The following is a 17,486-nucleotide window of genomic DNA, read 5'->3' on the forward strand; positions in this document are numbered from 1 at the left end:
CAGGAGGTCTTCATTTACAGAAGACCGCAAAGCACTGCCATAATCCATGCGACTGATGATCAGTCCTTGAACTAATGGTTTCCTAGCTTCGATCGTTAGCCATTTAAAAGCTTTGCGTCAATTTCGCATAATGCCGAAACAGGAACCAACTAGGTGATTGACCTGATCTTTCATAGACAATTTATTGTCTATTTGGATGCCTAAATTCCGGACTGATTGTTTTGGCTCTGGGCAGGATCCCAGAGTTTGGGGCCACCAGTCATTAGACCAATGTTCGTGTGCTTTGCAAAAGAGGACTATTTCAGTCTTTCCTCTGTTTAATTGGAGATGGTTCAAGTTCATCCATCTGTCGATGTGGGTCATATAATTTTTAAAGCGTGTTTTCGGGTAAGTAGGATCCGGGCTGAGGGGGATCAGAACCTGAGTGTCATTGGCATATGACACGACATCAAAGCCGTAGGATCTGATCACCTCGGCCAACGGAGTTACGTAAAGATTAAAGAACGTCGGGCTTAGAATAGAGCCCTGAGGTACTCCCATCCTTACAGGTCTGTTACTGGAAACAATGTCGTCAATCTGAACAGCAGTGACTCGGTCAGTTCGATAGCTCCTCAGCAATTTGAGGGCTTTCCCTCTGACACCAATCTCCCAGAGTCTTAGATCTAAAATGCTGTGGGAGATGTTGTCTAAGGCAGCAGACAGGTCTAACAGGAAGAGAATAGATGATTGTCCTCTGTCCAATGCTAGCCTGGTGTAATCTGTGACTTCTACCAGTGCTGTTTCAGTACTGTGTACGGCCCTAAAGCTGGACTGTGACGAGTCCAGGAGACCATGATTTTCTAAGTGAGTGACGAGCTGTCTGTTGACCAGCAACTCAAGCATCTTCCCAAAATAGGGGAAGAGTGTTGGAGGGAGGACCACCGGGGAGTCGGGGGGACTACTCCGGGGCACCTTCCTGCCGCAAAGTTATAGCCGAGCGCCGCTGAGAAGCCTCCTAGGAGAGGTCCTTCTCCTATGATCGTACTAGGCCCAGCAACACCACCACACAGGACTCCGTATCAGTTGCTTATCTTGGTTCTTTATATAAAAAGGAGCACGTTCAATATTTACAGTGGGATCGAGTGATCCAAGAAGAGTCTCAATGTCTTTGGAGGGATAGGGTAGCGGGACAGTCTTAGTACCAGCAAGGTACGGGAAGGCTCTGCGCCAGACCTTGGGTGCTGGTCTCAGAGCGGCTCGGACGTGGAGAGCCGCGACGGCGTCAGCAGGGCTCGGTGGTAGTTCCGCTAGGGTCGAGCTGCGACACAGTCAGCAGGGCTCCGGTGGTAGGTCCGCTTCGGTCGAGCCGCGACGAGGTCAGCTGGGCTCTGATGGTACGTTTCAGCAAGGTCGGGCCGCGACAGCATCAGCAGGGCCCCAAAGTTCGTGAAGATCTTGTAAGCACGATGGAGCCGCGACGTCGTCAGCAGGGCTCAGAGTGTGGTTTCAGGAAGAGTCTTTCTCCGTAGGGTCAGCCGCGATCCGATCAGCAGGGCTCTTGACTCCGGGATACAACGGGTTGCTTCCTAAACGGTGAGCAACCCGTAACACTGTTGGGAGTGTTCCTGTGTACCCATAATTTATCTCTAAGGACACCCTTAAGGCGAAGACCAGTGTCAACAACAGTTTGGGCACACTCCCTAATGAGCCGGTTCATGCTCTCCACTAGGCCATTGGCCTGTGGTGAGTAGAGGGCTGTGTGATGGCGGGTGATAGAATGGTCTTTTAGGAAGTCAGTTATTTCCTGAGAGGTAAATTGCACCCAGTTGTCAGAGACCAAAATGTCAGGCACCCCTTCAGAGGGGAATACATCCATCAAAAATTCAATAATGTTTTTGGAAACAACAGAACTCATATGACATTTAGAAGTGTAGTCAACCAGGACAAAAACAAACATTTCTGCGGGGCTAATACCTCGAAAGGTCCAACAATATCGACGGCTAATTTGGACTAGGGTCGTTCAGGAATAGCCACAGGGGAAAGCGGTGATGAGCTGACTTTCCTGGACTTGTCATTGGCAGCACAAATGGTGCAAACCCTGACAGCCTCCTCAACATGCTTGTCAACCTCTGGTCACCAGTAGGACTCCCTGACTCTTGCCTTGGTTAAACTATGTCCTAGATGGCCCTTGTGTGCTAAATTAATACTTTTTTCTCTGAGGGAGTGAGGAGGAAGTAATTATCCTCTCTGAAGAGCTCACCCTCAATAATGTTTAACTCATCACGAACATTCCGATATGGTTTGTCAACACTAGGAACATCAGAAATAGCAGGCCAACCATTAACAACAAACTCCATTAGTGGTCCCCTGGAGTCATCGCAAACAGCACCGGCTTCCCATTTTTGTCTGTTGAGAGCACATTCCCTTACCCAAGACACAGCACATTTAGAGGAAATGTTATATATTTTTGAAATCGGCATCCTAGAAAGAAAATCTGCCGGGATATTCCTGAGACCGGGTAAGTATTCAATAGTAAAGTTATACTCCCATAGTCCCTCAATCCATCTTTTAATCCTGGGAGTAGTGCTTTCACCATTCCTGCACGCAAATATGCGTACCAGGGGCTTGGGGTCAGTATGGTCTAGAAATGGCAACCCCCACATGTAAAACCTGAACTGGTTGATGGCCCACGAGCCAACGTCTCGCGCTCGATAACAGAATAGCGCTCCTTGGCTCCCTTCAGCGAGCGTGAGGCGAAACCAATGACCTTCTCGTCACCATCAACCATCTGGGACAGGACGGCACCCAAACCCCGTAAACTGGCATCGGTGGTGATGGTGTTTTTTCGTACATCAAAGTGGCCTACAGCAGGTCTCAACCTCACCCTAACCCCTCTATGGACTAAGATTATCAACAGCTCACTAAACAACGGACTGATGCCCAACTGCCTCAAACAAGGCCAAGTCACCCCCCTTCTAAACAAAACAGATGCGGACCCAAATGACCTCAAAAACTTTAGGCCCATCACCAACCTTCCTTTCCTAGCCAAAATCCTGGAGAAAGGTGTTCTCTCCCAACTGAACCAACACCTGGAATCTAACAACCTACTTGACTCACACCAATCCGGGTTTAGGAAGGGATGCAGCACAGAAACCGCTATACTGAGCATTACGGACGACATTCACAACTCCTTTGACTCCAACAGATGCTGCCTACTTGTCCTCCTCGACCTTTCAGCTGCTTTTGACACGGTTGATCACAAACTTCTCTTAGACGCCCTACAAAAATGTGTCGGAGCAGATGGCATTGTCCTAAAATGGTTCTCCTCATTTCTACATAACCGCTCCTAACTCATAAAAATCAAAAACTCAATGTCCGACGCCTCCCCCTCAACTCGAGGTGTCCCTCAAGGCTCAGTCCTCATCCCCACACTCTTCAACATTTACATGGAACCGCTCACTGCCATTCTAAAACAAGCTAGCATCGCCTACCACCTCTATGCTGATGACACCCAACTCTACCTCGAGATCTCCTCCCTCAATAACATCCTCCGCCTCAACTCCACCCTTTTAAAAGTAGAAAATTGGCTAACTATTAATCACCTCAAACTCAACCAAGAAAAAAAACGAAATCCTTGTCTTCTCCAATCACGAACAACCCCCTCAGATCCAAGAATGGATAAACAACCTTGACTCCCTAAACTGCAAACTCACTCCAGCAAACACAGTCAAATCACTAGGGATCTCTCTAGACTCAAGCCTCAACAGGAGCTCGCATATCAAATCCACAGCAAAAGGCGCCCTATACAACCTAAAACTCAACAAATCAAACCTTTCATACCCCCAAATGACCTAAAAACAGCAACCCAATCCCTAGTTCTGTCCAGACTGGACTATGGCAATGCCACACTAACTGGGACAGCAAAAACACATACAGCCCCCCTGAGAGCCACCCTAAACACAGCAGCAAGAATGGTCTCAGGTACCAAGAAACACAACCACATCACCCCTGCATTACAGGCCCTAAAATGGCTACCCATCGAAACACGCTGTGCCTTAAAAACTGCCTTTCTCACCCATAAAGCCCTGCACACAGGCAAACCGGACTAGCTAGCTGCCAAACTCACAAAAGCTGGACAATCAAGAAACCTAAGAAGCTCCAACTCGCTCCTCCTAATCCCCTCAAAGAGACACAAACAAAAAGCCCTCTCCCGCTCTTTCTCTGGGAATGCCCCAAAAATCTGGAACTCTCTCCCTACCCACATCAGGACTAATCCCTCCTTCACGATCTTCAAGAGACAACTAAAAGAACTTCTCCTCAACCGCCATCTCTATGCATCTGGCCAATGACCTCGATCTTTTTGGCCACCAAATCACAAATGATACTCGCTGTACTGTTTTTGTTTATGTTTTTCTATTCATTTATGTTGTAAAGCGCTCTGATACCCCGGGTCTTGTAAGAGCTATATAAAACTCCGCAATAAATAAATAAATAAATAAATCTCACCTTTGACCTTAAAAGCAATTTCGCAGTCTTCAGGCCACTTGAAATCAACCCCTTTTTTTAGTAATACTCTTTAGGCTTATACCACGCAGGCAAAATTGTAAATAAACAGAGTAAAACTCAGACAAGCCAAGGAAAAACTTAACTTAGTCCTTGTTTGAGGGAGCTGAAGCCTGCAAAATTGCTTCAGCAAGGTCAATGTCGGGACTGATACCCTCGCTAGAAATAGTGCACGCCAGATAAGATACAGAAGTGACCCTGAATTTACATTTTTCTCTCTTGAGAGTAAGCCTCCGTTCTAGGAGCCTTGATAACACTTTGAACAACACCTCATCAGGTTTGTCTCGATTCTGTCCAAAAACCAGAATATCAATCAGTCAATTCCAGATAGAACATCCTTCCTAATTCTCTGGAAACACGCAGCAGCGCTCGCTACCCCAAAAGGCATCCTCACAAACCTATAGGCACCCAAAGGTGTTACAAATGAAGTTAGGGCCTTAGAGTCCTCATGCAGCATGACCTGATGATAGGCCGACAACAAGTCCATAACGCTGAACAAACAGGCGCCTCTTAATTGCGTCAGGGCTTCGTTAATGTCGAAACAAATGCAGTTAAGGCTTCTCAAATCTACACACATCCGAATCTTTGTGCCTATATACTTTGGGGCCAAAACAGTGGGGGCTAACCACTCAGAAAATTCAATCTTCTCTATAATACCCAGTTGGAGCAATCTATTCAATTCCTCTTGCAGTGGTTTAATCATGAGGTTTGGGACCTTCTTGACTTTATGTACAACAGGAGTTGCACTGTCTTTTAAGATTCTCTTGTGATTGAAGCTTTTAAGAAGTGCTAGATTTTCACTAAAGACGTCCGGGTACTTTTCTGTAATATCCTGATGATCACTGTGGAGTGTTAGCAACATTACTTGGTTGGGAGCATTTGGATCTAAAATGATTCCAAGATCTCGTTTGTGTCGCCAGCCTAAAAGGTTGTCTCCACGCTTAACATAGACTTTGCCAACAGTCTCTCTGCCTTTAAACAAAATGGTTTGGATAGAAAATCCGACAAGGTCAATACTCTGCCCACCAAAACCCATTGGGTTGATGTCGGGAGGTAAGAGTATCCTTGAAAACAGGAGTGGCCTCCCAAAATGTGTCACTAATTAAAGTGTAAGGCGAACCAGAATCGGCAAGCACAGGAACTAACACATTGCAAACAGTTATGTCACATTTTGGCAAGGAGAGACTACCAGTGTCAACATCTTTAACGTCGTGAACTGATCTGTCAAAGGCATCAGTGATGCAGTACATGGTTTGCTGTGACAATTCTTTATTATCGATCATGCTTACTTTTGCATTCCTGCACATGCAGGCATTGTGTTGGACCTAACGTCCTAGAGGTAGCTTGGCTCCGGTAGAAAGGCTTTACTCAGAAACGCATATTGTGCTTGCATCACACCCAACTCACACCTTAACGCAACACCACTTAAAAAGGAAAAAGAAAGGACACTACACCGATTGATTTTAAAGTTTACCAGAAGTCTTTAGCTTTCCTTCTCAAACGTGGTTACTCAATTTCCCATTTCAGGATAAAACATTTCCTTACATTTCAGGATAAAACATTTCATTACATTTCAGGATAAAACATTTCATTTGACAGTAACCGTTCCTTTGATATTAACTCTAGCACAGCAGATATTTAAACACTCTATGTGGTTTCCACCCTGCGCCTTGACTCTGGAGGGAATATTAAAATCCTCACAGACTGCGCTCTGAAGAACACTCACCTATTACACAATTCAGATTATCCTCTAGTCTAAACGGTGTTCTCCTGACAGCTGGTTTCGCTAACTGCTATGCTTCCTGACTCTTAGACTGTCACTAACAATCAACTCCTTACATTTAGATATTAGCTGGACAACGAAAGTGCTGCTGGCAGTCAATTAGTTATATCCAGGCAGTTTACTTGTAAGTTACTTTAACACCGGGGCTAATCCATCCCAGTTAGGCAGTACACATGAACGCTCGCTGTTACTAGAGCTCAACCTGCTATTCAATTAACCTAAGTCACACGCCTGGTTGTGCCAAGGTGCAGGTATTTACAACTTGCCCCTGGCTTCCCCAAGGAACAACAACCGGTTCTAATGGGTCTCCATCAGGCCTTTAAAACGTACTCTCCTGTACCTTGTTCTCTCCCCCTTTCCCGTGTTATGTTGCCCAGCTTACTGTATACACCTTGGGTCCTCCTTCTGGATAGGTCAACTATGCCGGGAGGTGCGTTCCCTCACTTTGTGGAACGGAGCTCACTGGCCAAAAAGGGAGTCCTCTCTAGAGGGGGTGGAAACAGCGCACACCCTCCGGCCACCTCCCCCAAGGGGTTCCCTATGGTGTGGTCTCCCCTCGTTGACGGAAGCCTCTCTCTTCCGCTACCTCACCAATGCCGATCCCCTGCTTCTTAGCGGACTCTACCGGCCAGGCGCCGTCGTAGGCAGTCTCTTCGCTCCTGCTGGGAGGCGCATCCGCAGTTACCAGGAACAGCGCGTCTTGCGGGGGCGCGGCCTCCGCTCTCGTCCGGCAACAGTGGGGCGGCGCTATGGCCCCTCTCACGTGACTAGGACAGCGGCTTCAAGGCCTCACGTCCCTCACTTCCTGACTGCAGTTCTCCTCACTCTGACAGACGCGTCGCCCGCTCGCCAGTCACACACACATGGGCCAGTCTCTCACATCAGGCCTCTCGGCGACAGCGGACACCCCCTGAGGAGACCAGGTAACCTCACGACCTCTGGGTGGTGGCGGCAAGGGTTCCAGGAAGGGACTCGAGGAGAGGGGTGCTAAAGTTAAGGGTGCCGGGTTCACGCCGGAGCAGTTGAGAAGGCCAACCAGGCTCTTAGTTATTGGACTCGGACACCTCCCCTCTTGTCAGGGATGGTGGCAAATGCCAGGCCAGTCCGACTGAGAATCCCAGGTAACAGGAATGAGAGTAAGGTAGCTCCAGGCGGCGACTCTTCCCCCTGGTCCAGAGTTTCAGGGATTCCAACTACCTGGAGGCCCCCCAAGGTACGATGACCTTCAAAGTCATTGGCTGCGTTCAGGGACCAGTCAGAAGGTTGAGGGTGGTGTCACTGATGAGGGAAATCGCGCAGACCCTAAGACCTGTCCATTCCCTATCTAGCGCAGCCACCTCCCCACTCAGGTGCCTTACTCCTGACTACCTCACAGCTCAACTCCGTCCTAAAATGGCCGCCCAGCCCTCACCTCTATTTATCACCTGGGGCCTGACTGGTAACGATTCGGGGAACTCCCACATATACTGGGAAGATGGTCTCCTTTATAGCGAACCCAAGGCTCCGGTGCATGGATCATCCCGGGCCTTGGTAGTTCCCCAGCGTTACCGAGCCTTCCTGTTGGGATTGGCTCACGAAATACCCTTGGCAGGACACTTGGGACAGGACAAGACCTTCGCTCGACTTGTCCCTCATTTCTACTGGCCTCAGATGAGGAATACGTCCGACACTTTTTGTAGGACATGTGTAACCTGCCAAGCTAGTGGGAAAACAGGGGTGAAGCTGAAGGCTCCCCTGGAACCACTGCCTGTCGTTGGCACCCCCTTTGAAAGGGTGGGCATCGACATTGTTGGGCCATTGGATCCACCAACGTCTGCCGGTCACAGGTTTATCCTGGTTCTGGTGGATCATGCCACCCGGTACCCAGAGGCTATTCCCCCGAGGACCGTTACTGCACCTGCGGTGGCACGGGCTCTGATGGGGATTTTCACCCGGATGGGGTTTCCCAAGGAAGTTGTGTCGGACAGAGGTACCAACTTCATGTCGGCATATATGCGGGCTATGTGGAAAGAGTGTGGAGTCACTTACCGGTTCTCCACCCCTTATCACCCCCAGACCAATGGTCTGGTGGAAAGGTTTAACAAAACCTTAAAGGGCATGATCAGGAGTCTGCCCGAGAGCCTGCGGAGGAAATGGGACGTCCTCCTACCTTGTTTGCTGTTTTCCTACAGGGAGGTACCACAGAAGGGAGTGGGCTTCAGCCCCTTCGAGCTGTTGTACGGACACCCTGTGTGTGGACCCCTCAGCCTGGTGAAGGATAGATGGGAAAAGACTCCCAGAAAACTTCCCCCGGATGTGGTGAGCTACATGCTGGCCTTTCGTAGCCAAATGGCTAGGTTGTGGAAGCAAGCTTCTGAAAACCTAGAAGCCAGCCAGACGGTCATGAAGGAATGGTATGACCGAAATGCTCACCCGGTGGAGCTGGAGCCTGGCCAGAAGGTGTGGGTGATGGAACCTGGAAAGCTTAGCGCCCTCTAGGATCGCTGGTCAGGCCCCTTTGAGGTGATTGAGAAGAAGGGTAAGGTCACCTACGTGGTGGACCTTAAGACCCCGAGGCAGCCCCATCGGGTGCTCCATGTCAACCGCCTCAAGCCTCACCAAGAGAGACCCGAGGTCACTTTAATGATGGTGACTGATGGGTCAGAGGAAGAGGAAAGTGAACCTCTTCCTGATCTTTTTGCGTCCCAAGAGAAGGATGGGTCGGTGGAGGGAGTGATCCTCTCACCATCCCTAACTCCCGAACAGCGGAGAGATTGCCGCCAAGTTTTGGAGCAGTTTGCTTCCTTGTTCTCACTTATCCCGGGAAGGACTCATCTGTGTACCCATGATGTGGACACAGGGGACAGCCCACCTGTGAAGTCTAAGTCCTACCGTTTATCGGATAAGGTGAAGGCTAGCATCCATGGAGAAGTAACCAAGATGCTAGAGCTGGTGGAAAAGTGGAGTTGCATGGAATGGAGTAAAGTGGCGAAGTGCCGAGAGTAATGGAGTGGATGTTCACAGAGTGGAGGGTCGTAGAGTGGCACAGAGTGATGTTGCCAGTGCTTCATTTGTAAAACAATGAGTGCCGGTGCCCCTAGCTCTGGCCAGAAGCCTGCGACTGTCAGCACCGAGAATACCAATGCAAGAGGAAAAATGAGTCTCGGTCCCCCAAAAATGAATGCCAGTGGGCCTCACAGTCAACCACCGGCTCAAATTAATCACGTGTTGTGAGGCAGCGTTGGAGAGAGGCAGCGTTGGAGAGAGGCAGCGTTGGAGAGAGGCAGCGTTGGAGAGAGGCAGCGTTGGAGAGAGGCAGCGTTGGAGAGAGGCAGCGTTGGAGAGAGGCAGCGTTGGAGAGAGGCAGCGTTGGAGAGAGGCAGCGTTGGAGAGAGGCAGCGTTGGAGAGAGGCAGCGTTGGAGAGAGGCAGCGTTGGAGAGAGGCAGCGTTGGAGAGAGGCAGCGTTGGAGAGAGGCAGCGTTGGAGAGAGGCAGCGTTGGAGAGAGGCAGCGTTGGAGAGAGGCAGCGTTGGAGAGAGGCAGCGTTGGAGAGAGGCAGCGTTGGAGAGAGGCAGCGTTGGAGAGAGGCAGCGTTGGAGAGAGGCAGCGTTGGAGAGAGGCAGCGTTGGAGAGAGGCAGCGTTGGAGAGAGGCAGCGTTGGAGAGAGGCAGCGTTGGAGAGAGGCAGCGTTGGAGAGAGGCAGCGTTGGAGAGAGGCAGCGTTGGAGAGAGGCAGCGTTGGAGAGAGGCAGCGTTGGAGAGAGGCAGCGTTGGAGAGAGGCAGCGTTGGAGAGAGGCAGCGTTGGAGAGAGGCAGCGTTGGAGTGAGGCAGCGTTGGAGTGAGGCAGCGTTGGAGTATGCATATGTGGAAGCGCATTGCTATTAGAGGGACCACATTTTCTTTTAAAAGTAAGGTCACATGTACACACACATACAGTTTTACGAATAAAACTATACAAATCACAAATAATAACGCCTGGAGATGGCATCACCTAGTGAATTGATTTGTTTTCATCATATTAAAATATTTATTTGCCCGCACTTCAGAATTAAAAACAAATGTGCTTTTTTTTCTTCTAATTCTGATATATTCTGAAATATCTGTATAGTTCATTTACTGATATTTACATTTTGTAGTGTGCTATAACATCCTGAAGTTTAACTTTCTCACCCCCAGTACCCAGCACCACTGCCGCATAAATCCTCTCACTTTGCAGTCAGAGAAAGAAAAGGTAACACCAACCTCCCAGGGCGACAGAGGAGCGCACTAGACCCCCGCCACTGAGAGCAGAGCAGAGGCGAAAAAATAAAAACAACATTTACAGGTCTGTTTATTGCTCATTGACTTCTGAACTCCAGCACGACTATTTGGGGGGTACTTCAGCACCCCCTACTCCCATACTTCCAGCGTCTATGGAATAGGAATGAAACTACGAAAGAAGATTGTTTAAGTGATAATATTCGTAAAGAGCACGGACCCAAATGAATAAACTTGCAGACAGAGGATTGTTCCACACAGGCGTGCGCCATTGAGGATTGAAGTAGCGAAGACAAGTAGAATCAGTCAAGCACAAAGGTCGGCAGAAGGAAATCTTTTCACAGACATACAGCACACTTGCTTCTTCCTGAACCAGCATACAAGGTAGACAACTAAAAGCACACACACTCGGAGTGAAAAAGAGTTCCCAGAAAGCGAACACTCGTGGAAGAATGCAAGGAGCCAGTCAGAGGTGGTAAACAGGAGGGACAAAGACATGCTGGACTGTACAGAAAAATGCAGACCGCAAACAGAACACAAGCAAATGTGAGTTGCAGAGCACAAAGCTAATGGTAAGCAATGGACAAAATTTCGTCCCAGGAAACCTTTCAACATGTCCCCAATATGTCTTTGCAACTAGACAGTTGCACCGTCTGGTAGGGTTCGACCTAAAAAACAACGTACGGTAGCGTAACCATTCGAGTTTGAATTCAAGTTGTAAAACCGCCATGATGAAAGAAATGGGAGACACAAAAATTTCTCTTTAAAAATCTTCACTGTCTATTTGATGGGTGCTACTTAATTGTATCCGACAGTACTGATGTGTATTATAGAGTTGTACATTTAAAAATTCTCATTAAATGAGTTCTAAAAAACGTAATTAGGTCAGTTATAGCAAAACATTAAGTAAAGGAGGCGTGAGTAGTAAGGAGGCAGTATACGTTAGCAGTGCTGTACCCATGTTTACTAAAAGGCAATATAAATGAGAAAAGATATTCAACTCATCAGTTACTTGGAAGCGGAGCAAAGACTGGGGGGGCGGCTCTCTATGGGGTCAGCCGTGTGGTACCCAAACGGGTCAATCAATCAGTAGAGCGCTTCTCGCCAACTATGAGGGCATCCAGGCGCTGGGTCAGGCAGCACAGTCCATCCACAACCAGTGGTTACACGTAGAATCCACCAGGAAAGACCAGCGTGAGGGGCGGCGACATGCAAGGAAGCGCTTGGAGTTTCACCAGGGTATCTGGGCACTCAGTCAATGAGCACAGGGCACCTCCAGCCCCATCGGTGCAGCCTCTGGACAGATACAAAGCGGTCCATGGTCATGACCAAGGCGCCCACAACTGCCACTACCCATTGGACGTTATCTGTGGCCGGAGTCTTGCACTGCACCCCACCCTGTGAACTATCCGCAGAGTCAAACCTCCAATACACTGCGCAGGGCTCAGTCGGCGCCGCTTTACCTGGGTGGCGGCAACGTCTTGGCGTAGCTTCACTTTTGGGTGTTTGGCCGCTTCCTCTGTGTCCACGTCTTCAGTTCCTGCAAGAAGCAAAGAGACTATTAAAGAATCAGAAGGACCATCAAAACAAGGTCCAAAGTGACCACAATAAAGCACGGAGCTGATTAGCAGATATTCCACAAGAAAAGCAGCCAAAATCACAGAGAGTCCATTTATAAAGGAAGGAAGAAAGTCAGAAGTGTCTCCGGCTAGAGTCACCCATGCTCAGTGCAGGAACTTACAGAACCCTGCACAAGGGCTGCGCTGCCTACTCCGGTATACGAGTCCCATGCACACCTCACTGACACCGGCACTTCTAGACTGAAGGTTACCTCATGCTTTGCATCAGGGGGCCCTTCCTGACAAGCCCCCTCCCACCCCCAATGATGCAATGCTCACAGGGAGGGTGGCCGCTGACACCTCAACACTGGACTGCAAGCATGCCTCCTTCTGGCCCAACGTATGGTGCTGGGAGTGGGGGGGGGGGGGGGGGGGGGACCAGCCTCCAAAGATGCAATGCTCACAGGTAAGGGTGGCCGCTGACACCTGAACACTGGACTGCAAGCATGCCTCCTTCTGGCCCCAAGTATGGTGCTGGGAGGGTGGGGGGGGGGGGGGGGACCAGCCTCCAAGGATGCAATGCTCACAGGTAAGGGTGGCCGCTGACACCTGAACACTGGATTGCAAGCATGCCTCCTTCTGGCCCAAAGTATGGTGCTGGGAGGGGGGGGGGTGGGGGGGGACCAGCCTCCAAGGATGCAATGCTCACAGGTAAGGGTGGCCGCTGACATGGACTGCAAGCATGCCTCCTTCTGGCCCCAAGTATGGTGCTGGGAGGGGGGGGAGGGGGGGGGACCAGCCTCCAAGGATGCAATGCTCACAGGTAAGGGTGGCCGCTGACACCTGAACACTGGATTGCAAGCATGCCACCTTCTGGCCCAAAGTATGGTGCTGGGAGGGGGGGGGGTGGGGGGGACCAGCCTCCAAGGATGCAATGCTCACAGGTAAGGGTGGCCGCTGACATGGACTGCAAGCATGCCTCCTTCTGGCCCCAAGTATGGTGCTGGGAGGGGGTGGGGGCAGCCTCCAAGGATGCAATGCTCACAGGTAAGGGTGGCCGCTGACATGGACTGCAAGCATGCCTCCTTCTGGCCCCAAGTATGGTGCTGGGAGGGGGTGGGGGCAGCCTCCAAGGATGCAATGCTCACAGGTAAGGGTGGCCGCTGACACTGAACACTGGACTGCAAGCATGCCTCCTTCTGGCCCCAAGTATGGTGCTGGGAGGGGGGGGGGGGGGGGGGGGACCAGCCTCCAAGGATGCAATGCTCACAGGTAAGGGTGGCCGCTGACACCTGAACACTGGATTGCAAGCATGCCTCCTTCTGGCCCAAAGTATGGTGCTGGGAGGGGGGGGGTGGGGGGGGACCAGCCTCCAAGGATGCAATGCTCACAGGTAAGGGTGGCCGCTGACATGGACTGCAAGCATGCCTCCTTCTGGCCCCAAGTATGGTGCTGGGAGGGGGTGGGGGCAGCCTCCAAGGATGCAATGCTCACAGGTAAGGGTGGCCGCTGACATGGACTGCAAGCATGCCTCCTTCTGGCCCCAAGTATGGTGCTGGGAGGGGGTGGGGGCAGCCTCCAAGGATGCAATGCTCACAGGTAAGGGTGGCCGCTGACATGGACTGCAAGCATGCCTCCTTCTGGCCCCAAGTATGGTGCTGGGAGGGGGTGGGGGCAGCCTCCAAGGATGCAATGCTCACAGGTAAGGGTGGCCGCTGACACCTGAACACTGGACTGCAAGCATGCCTCCTTCTGGCCCCAAGTATGGTGCTGGGAGGGGGTGGGGGCAGCCTCCAAGGATGCAATGCTCACAGGTAAGGGTGGCCGCTGACACTGAACACTGGACTGCAAGCATGCCTCCTTCTGGCCCCAAGTATGGTGCTGGGAGGGGGGGGGGGTGGGGGGGGGGGGGGGGGACCAGCCTTCAAGGATGCAATGCTCACAGGTAAGGGTGGCCGCTGACACCTGAACACTGGATTGCAAGCATGCCTCCTTCTGGCCCCAAGTATGGTGCTGGGAGGGGGGGGACCAGCCTCCAAGGATGCAATGCTCACAGGTAAGGGTGGCTGTTGACACCTGAAAACTGGACTGCAAGCATGCCTCCTTCTGGCCCCAAGTATGGTGCTGGGAGGGGGGGGACCAGCCTCCAAGGATGCAATGCTCACAGGAAAGGGTGGCCGCTGACACCTGAAAACTGGACTGCAAGCATGCCTCCTTCTGGCCCCAAGTATGGTGCTGGGAGGGGGGGGGACCAGCCTCCAAGGATGCAATGCTCACAGGTAAGGGTGGCTGCTGACACCTGAACACTGGACTGCAAGCATGCCTCCTTCTGGCCCCAAGTATGGTGCTGGGAGGACGGGGGGGACCAGCCTCCAAGGATGCAATGCTCACAGGTAAGGGTGGCCGCTGACACCTGAACACTGGACTGCAAGCATGCCTCCTTCTGGCCCAAAGTATGGTGCTGGGAGTGGGGGGGGGGGCAACCTCCAAGGATGCAATGCTCACAGGTAAGGGTGGCCGCTGACACCTGAACACACTGGACTGCAAGCATGCCTCCTTCTGGCCCCAAGTATGGTGCTGGGTGGGGGTGGGGGGGGGGGCAGCCTCCAAGGATGCAATGCTCACAGGAAAGGGTGGCCGCTGACACTGAACACTGGACTGCAAGCATGCCTCCTTCTGGCCCCAAGTATGGTGCTGGGAGGGGGGGGGGGGGACCAGCCTCCAAGGATGCAATGCTCACAGGTAAGGGTGGCCGCTGACACCTGAACACTGGATTGCAAGCATGCCTCCTTCTGGCCCAAAGTATGGTGCTGGGAGGGGGGGGGTGGGGGGGGACCAGCCTCCAAGGATGCAATGCTCACAGGTAAGGGTGGCCGCTGACATGGACTGCAAGCATGCCTCCTTCTGGCCCCAAGTATGGTGCTGGGAGGGGGTGGGGGCAGCCTCCAAGGATGCAATGCTCACAGGTAAGGGTGGCCGCTGACATGGACTGCAAGCATGCCTCCTTCTGGCCCCAAGTATGGTGCTGGGAGGGGGTGGGGGCAGCCTCCAAGGATGCAATGCTCACAGGTAAGGGTGGCCGCTGACACCTGAACACTGGACTGCAAGCATGCCTCCTTCTGGCCCCAAGTATGGTGCTGGGAGGGGGTGGGGGCAGCCTCCAAGGATGCAATGCTCACAGGTAAGGGTGGCCGCTGACACTGAACACTGGACTGCAAGCATGCCTCCTTCTGGCCCCAAGTATGGTGCTGGGAGGGGGGGGGGCAGCCTCCAAGGATGCAATGCTCACAGGAAAGGGTGGCCGCTGACACCTGAAAACTGGACTGCAAGCATGCCTCCTTCTGGCCCCAAGTATGGTGCTGGGAAGGGGGGGGGGGGGGGGGCAGCCTCCAAGGATGCAATGCTCACAGGTAAGGGTGGTCTCTACACTTCTAGGACTCCAGCTCGGTAGCTCAAAGATCACTCAGGCACCCTTGGGCGCACATGCTCAAGAGTAACCTGGCACAAAGTGGTCTCTTTTTGGTTACATCTAGATTTAGGGGTGTAGCACAGCGTATCACAAGACGTCCTGGCCTGAAGGAACGGAGGGAACACTGGGTGGACGCGGAAGTTACCTGTCAAATGGGAAGAACAAAGGCCACAAAAAGAATGCAGAGAAGACCCAGTTACCCACTTTGCACATCTGTCTCGGTGGCGCTCCCGGGGCAGGGCAGAGAGGAACACATGGTAGGGTCGTTTCCCAGGTCCTCCAGTAACAGAGTTTGGTGCATTTCATAGAGGAAGACTTTGTCTAGTGCACGAAGTACCCAACCACATCTATAGGAGATCATACTCTCGTCCCATAATGGGTGCTGTGCATTTACTGAAGAGTATGCCTATAAGGCGTGAGGCTGTCCCAGAAAGACTTAGTCCCACTGGAAGAAAGAAATGGGTTTGATCTAAACAAAGGGAAAGCACACGAACGCAAAGTAGACAACATTGGTGGACATCGACAAAAGCAGGTGAGATATGCCTAGCTCCATCAAGAATGCATTGTATGAATTGATGCCTAGATTGTGTTGAAAATAATAAAACGTTTTTTACTTAAAAAAAAAAGCTTAGACAACGAAGACTGTAAGGGCCTCTGTCACTCAGAAGCAAGAAGAGCAGCAGGATTTCCCTGAGGAAATGAGACGGCACCCAAGAGAGGGTTGAGATAACCCCGAAGTGACGACCAGGAAACCAAGATGCCTCCTGCACCCGCTCCACCTAGCTCACTTTCAAGGTCTGCAGCAACCATCTAGCTGCCAGTAACTCGCTTATCTCATGCAACAGAGGCCGTTGGTGGTTTTGGGAGTCGACAAGATGGATACAATACATCAGAAGCCAAGTCGAAATTTGCAGCTTGCATGGTAGCTTTGATGGAACGGCTTGAGGCCAATTGTCTGCAATGTAACCCGGAGACACGGAGGTCCAGCTGTTTGGGGCCAACTACTTGCCCGGATGGTCAGGAGCAGGGCCGAGTAGCTGCACCTTCCCTCCTCCCCCCATGGAGGTGGCTAATGTCCTAGGGGTGCACATGGAACTCTTCTTTCCTTAAAATTTCAGATCACAAAAGCTGTTAAGACCTGCAGGCATTCCTCCTCACTAGACTATGCACATATGTTTAACCTTGAGGTTCCAGACTACCTGGTACAGTGACTGTAAATGGTACAAAACTGGAACGGGTGCCTTTTTTCTCAGATGCATCACTGAGAAGAAAATATTCCAAAAGAAACCGAAAACACTAGTGTCCAAACTGAAGGGTGGTGAGGAACTCCTGGGGTCGCCTGCCTTACCACCAGGACACATTTGTAGTAGCTGCACACTTTAGAAATTCCTTCATTTATTCATTCATGTAATGATGAGGAGCTGAGTAGTAATACACCAGAGGTTCCCCACCTCTGGTCTCAGGCTGCAGCCAGCTAGAAATCAGATTTTCTAGGACTAGCTCAATTTTCTCTGCTCACCACAACACTCCATAAGCTCCAAGCAGGAGGTGTAGGAATCCTCTCCATGTATGTGCACATCACAAAAGACAAGGCCAGGCAAAGACCATGCACCTCATTGGCTCCCAACCTAACTCCGGCTCACAAGCTGGAAGATATTTACTCAACTTGTAGAACAATCAAAGTAGAAGAGAATGCAAGATACTAAACTATAGGTACAGGGCTGGTGGGGTGCAGAACCGCCACGGATGGGCTCAAGGAGAGGGGTGCTCAGAGTACAGTACACTCAGATGTAGGTCAGCGATGTTCAGAGAAGAGCGCACACCCGCTTGATTCAAGCTATGCGTTTAGGTGGCAGCAGACACTTCTGAATAAGGAGGCAAGGTGACCAAACAATCC

General features: G+C 51.3%; 1 protein-coding gene across 5 annotated transcripts in view; it reads right to left on the reverse strand.

Annotated features, from left to right (window-relative positions):
• TLN1 (talin 1) overlaps nucleotides 1-17,486 on the reverse strand; it is an 880,838-nt gene that overhangs the window by 721,417 nt on the left and 141,935 nt on the right. For 4 of the 5 annotated variants that reach the window (XM_085627686.1, XM_085627681.1, XM_085627687.1 and 1 more), the window contains exon 2: nucleotides 12,025-12,101. The exons of the other annotated variant lie outside the window; for it this stretch is intronic. The gene's annotated coding sequence lies outside the window, so the exon portion shown is untranslated. The remainder of the gene's footprint in view (nucleotides 1-12,024; nucleotides 12,102-17,486) is intronic. 5 annotated transcript variants of the gene reach the window in all.

The sequence above is a fragment of the Triturus cristatus genome, chromosome 2_1, assembly GCF_964204655.1.
Source record: "Triturus cristatus chromosome 2_1, aTriCri1.1, whole genome shotgun sequence".
NCBI lineage: Eukaryota > Metazoa > Chordata > Amphibia > Caudata > Salamandridae > Triturus > Triturus cristatus.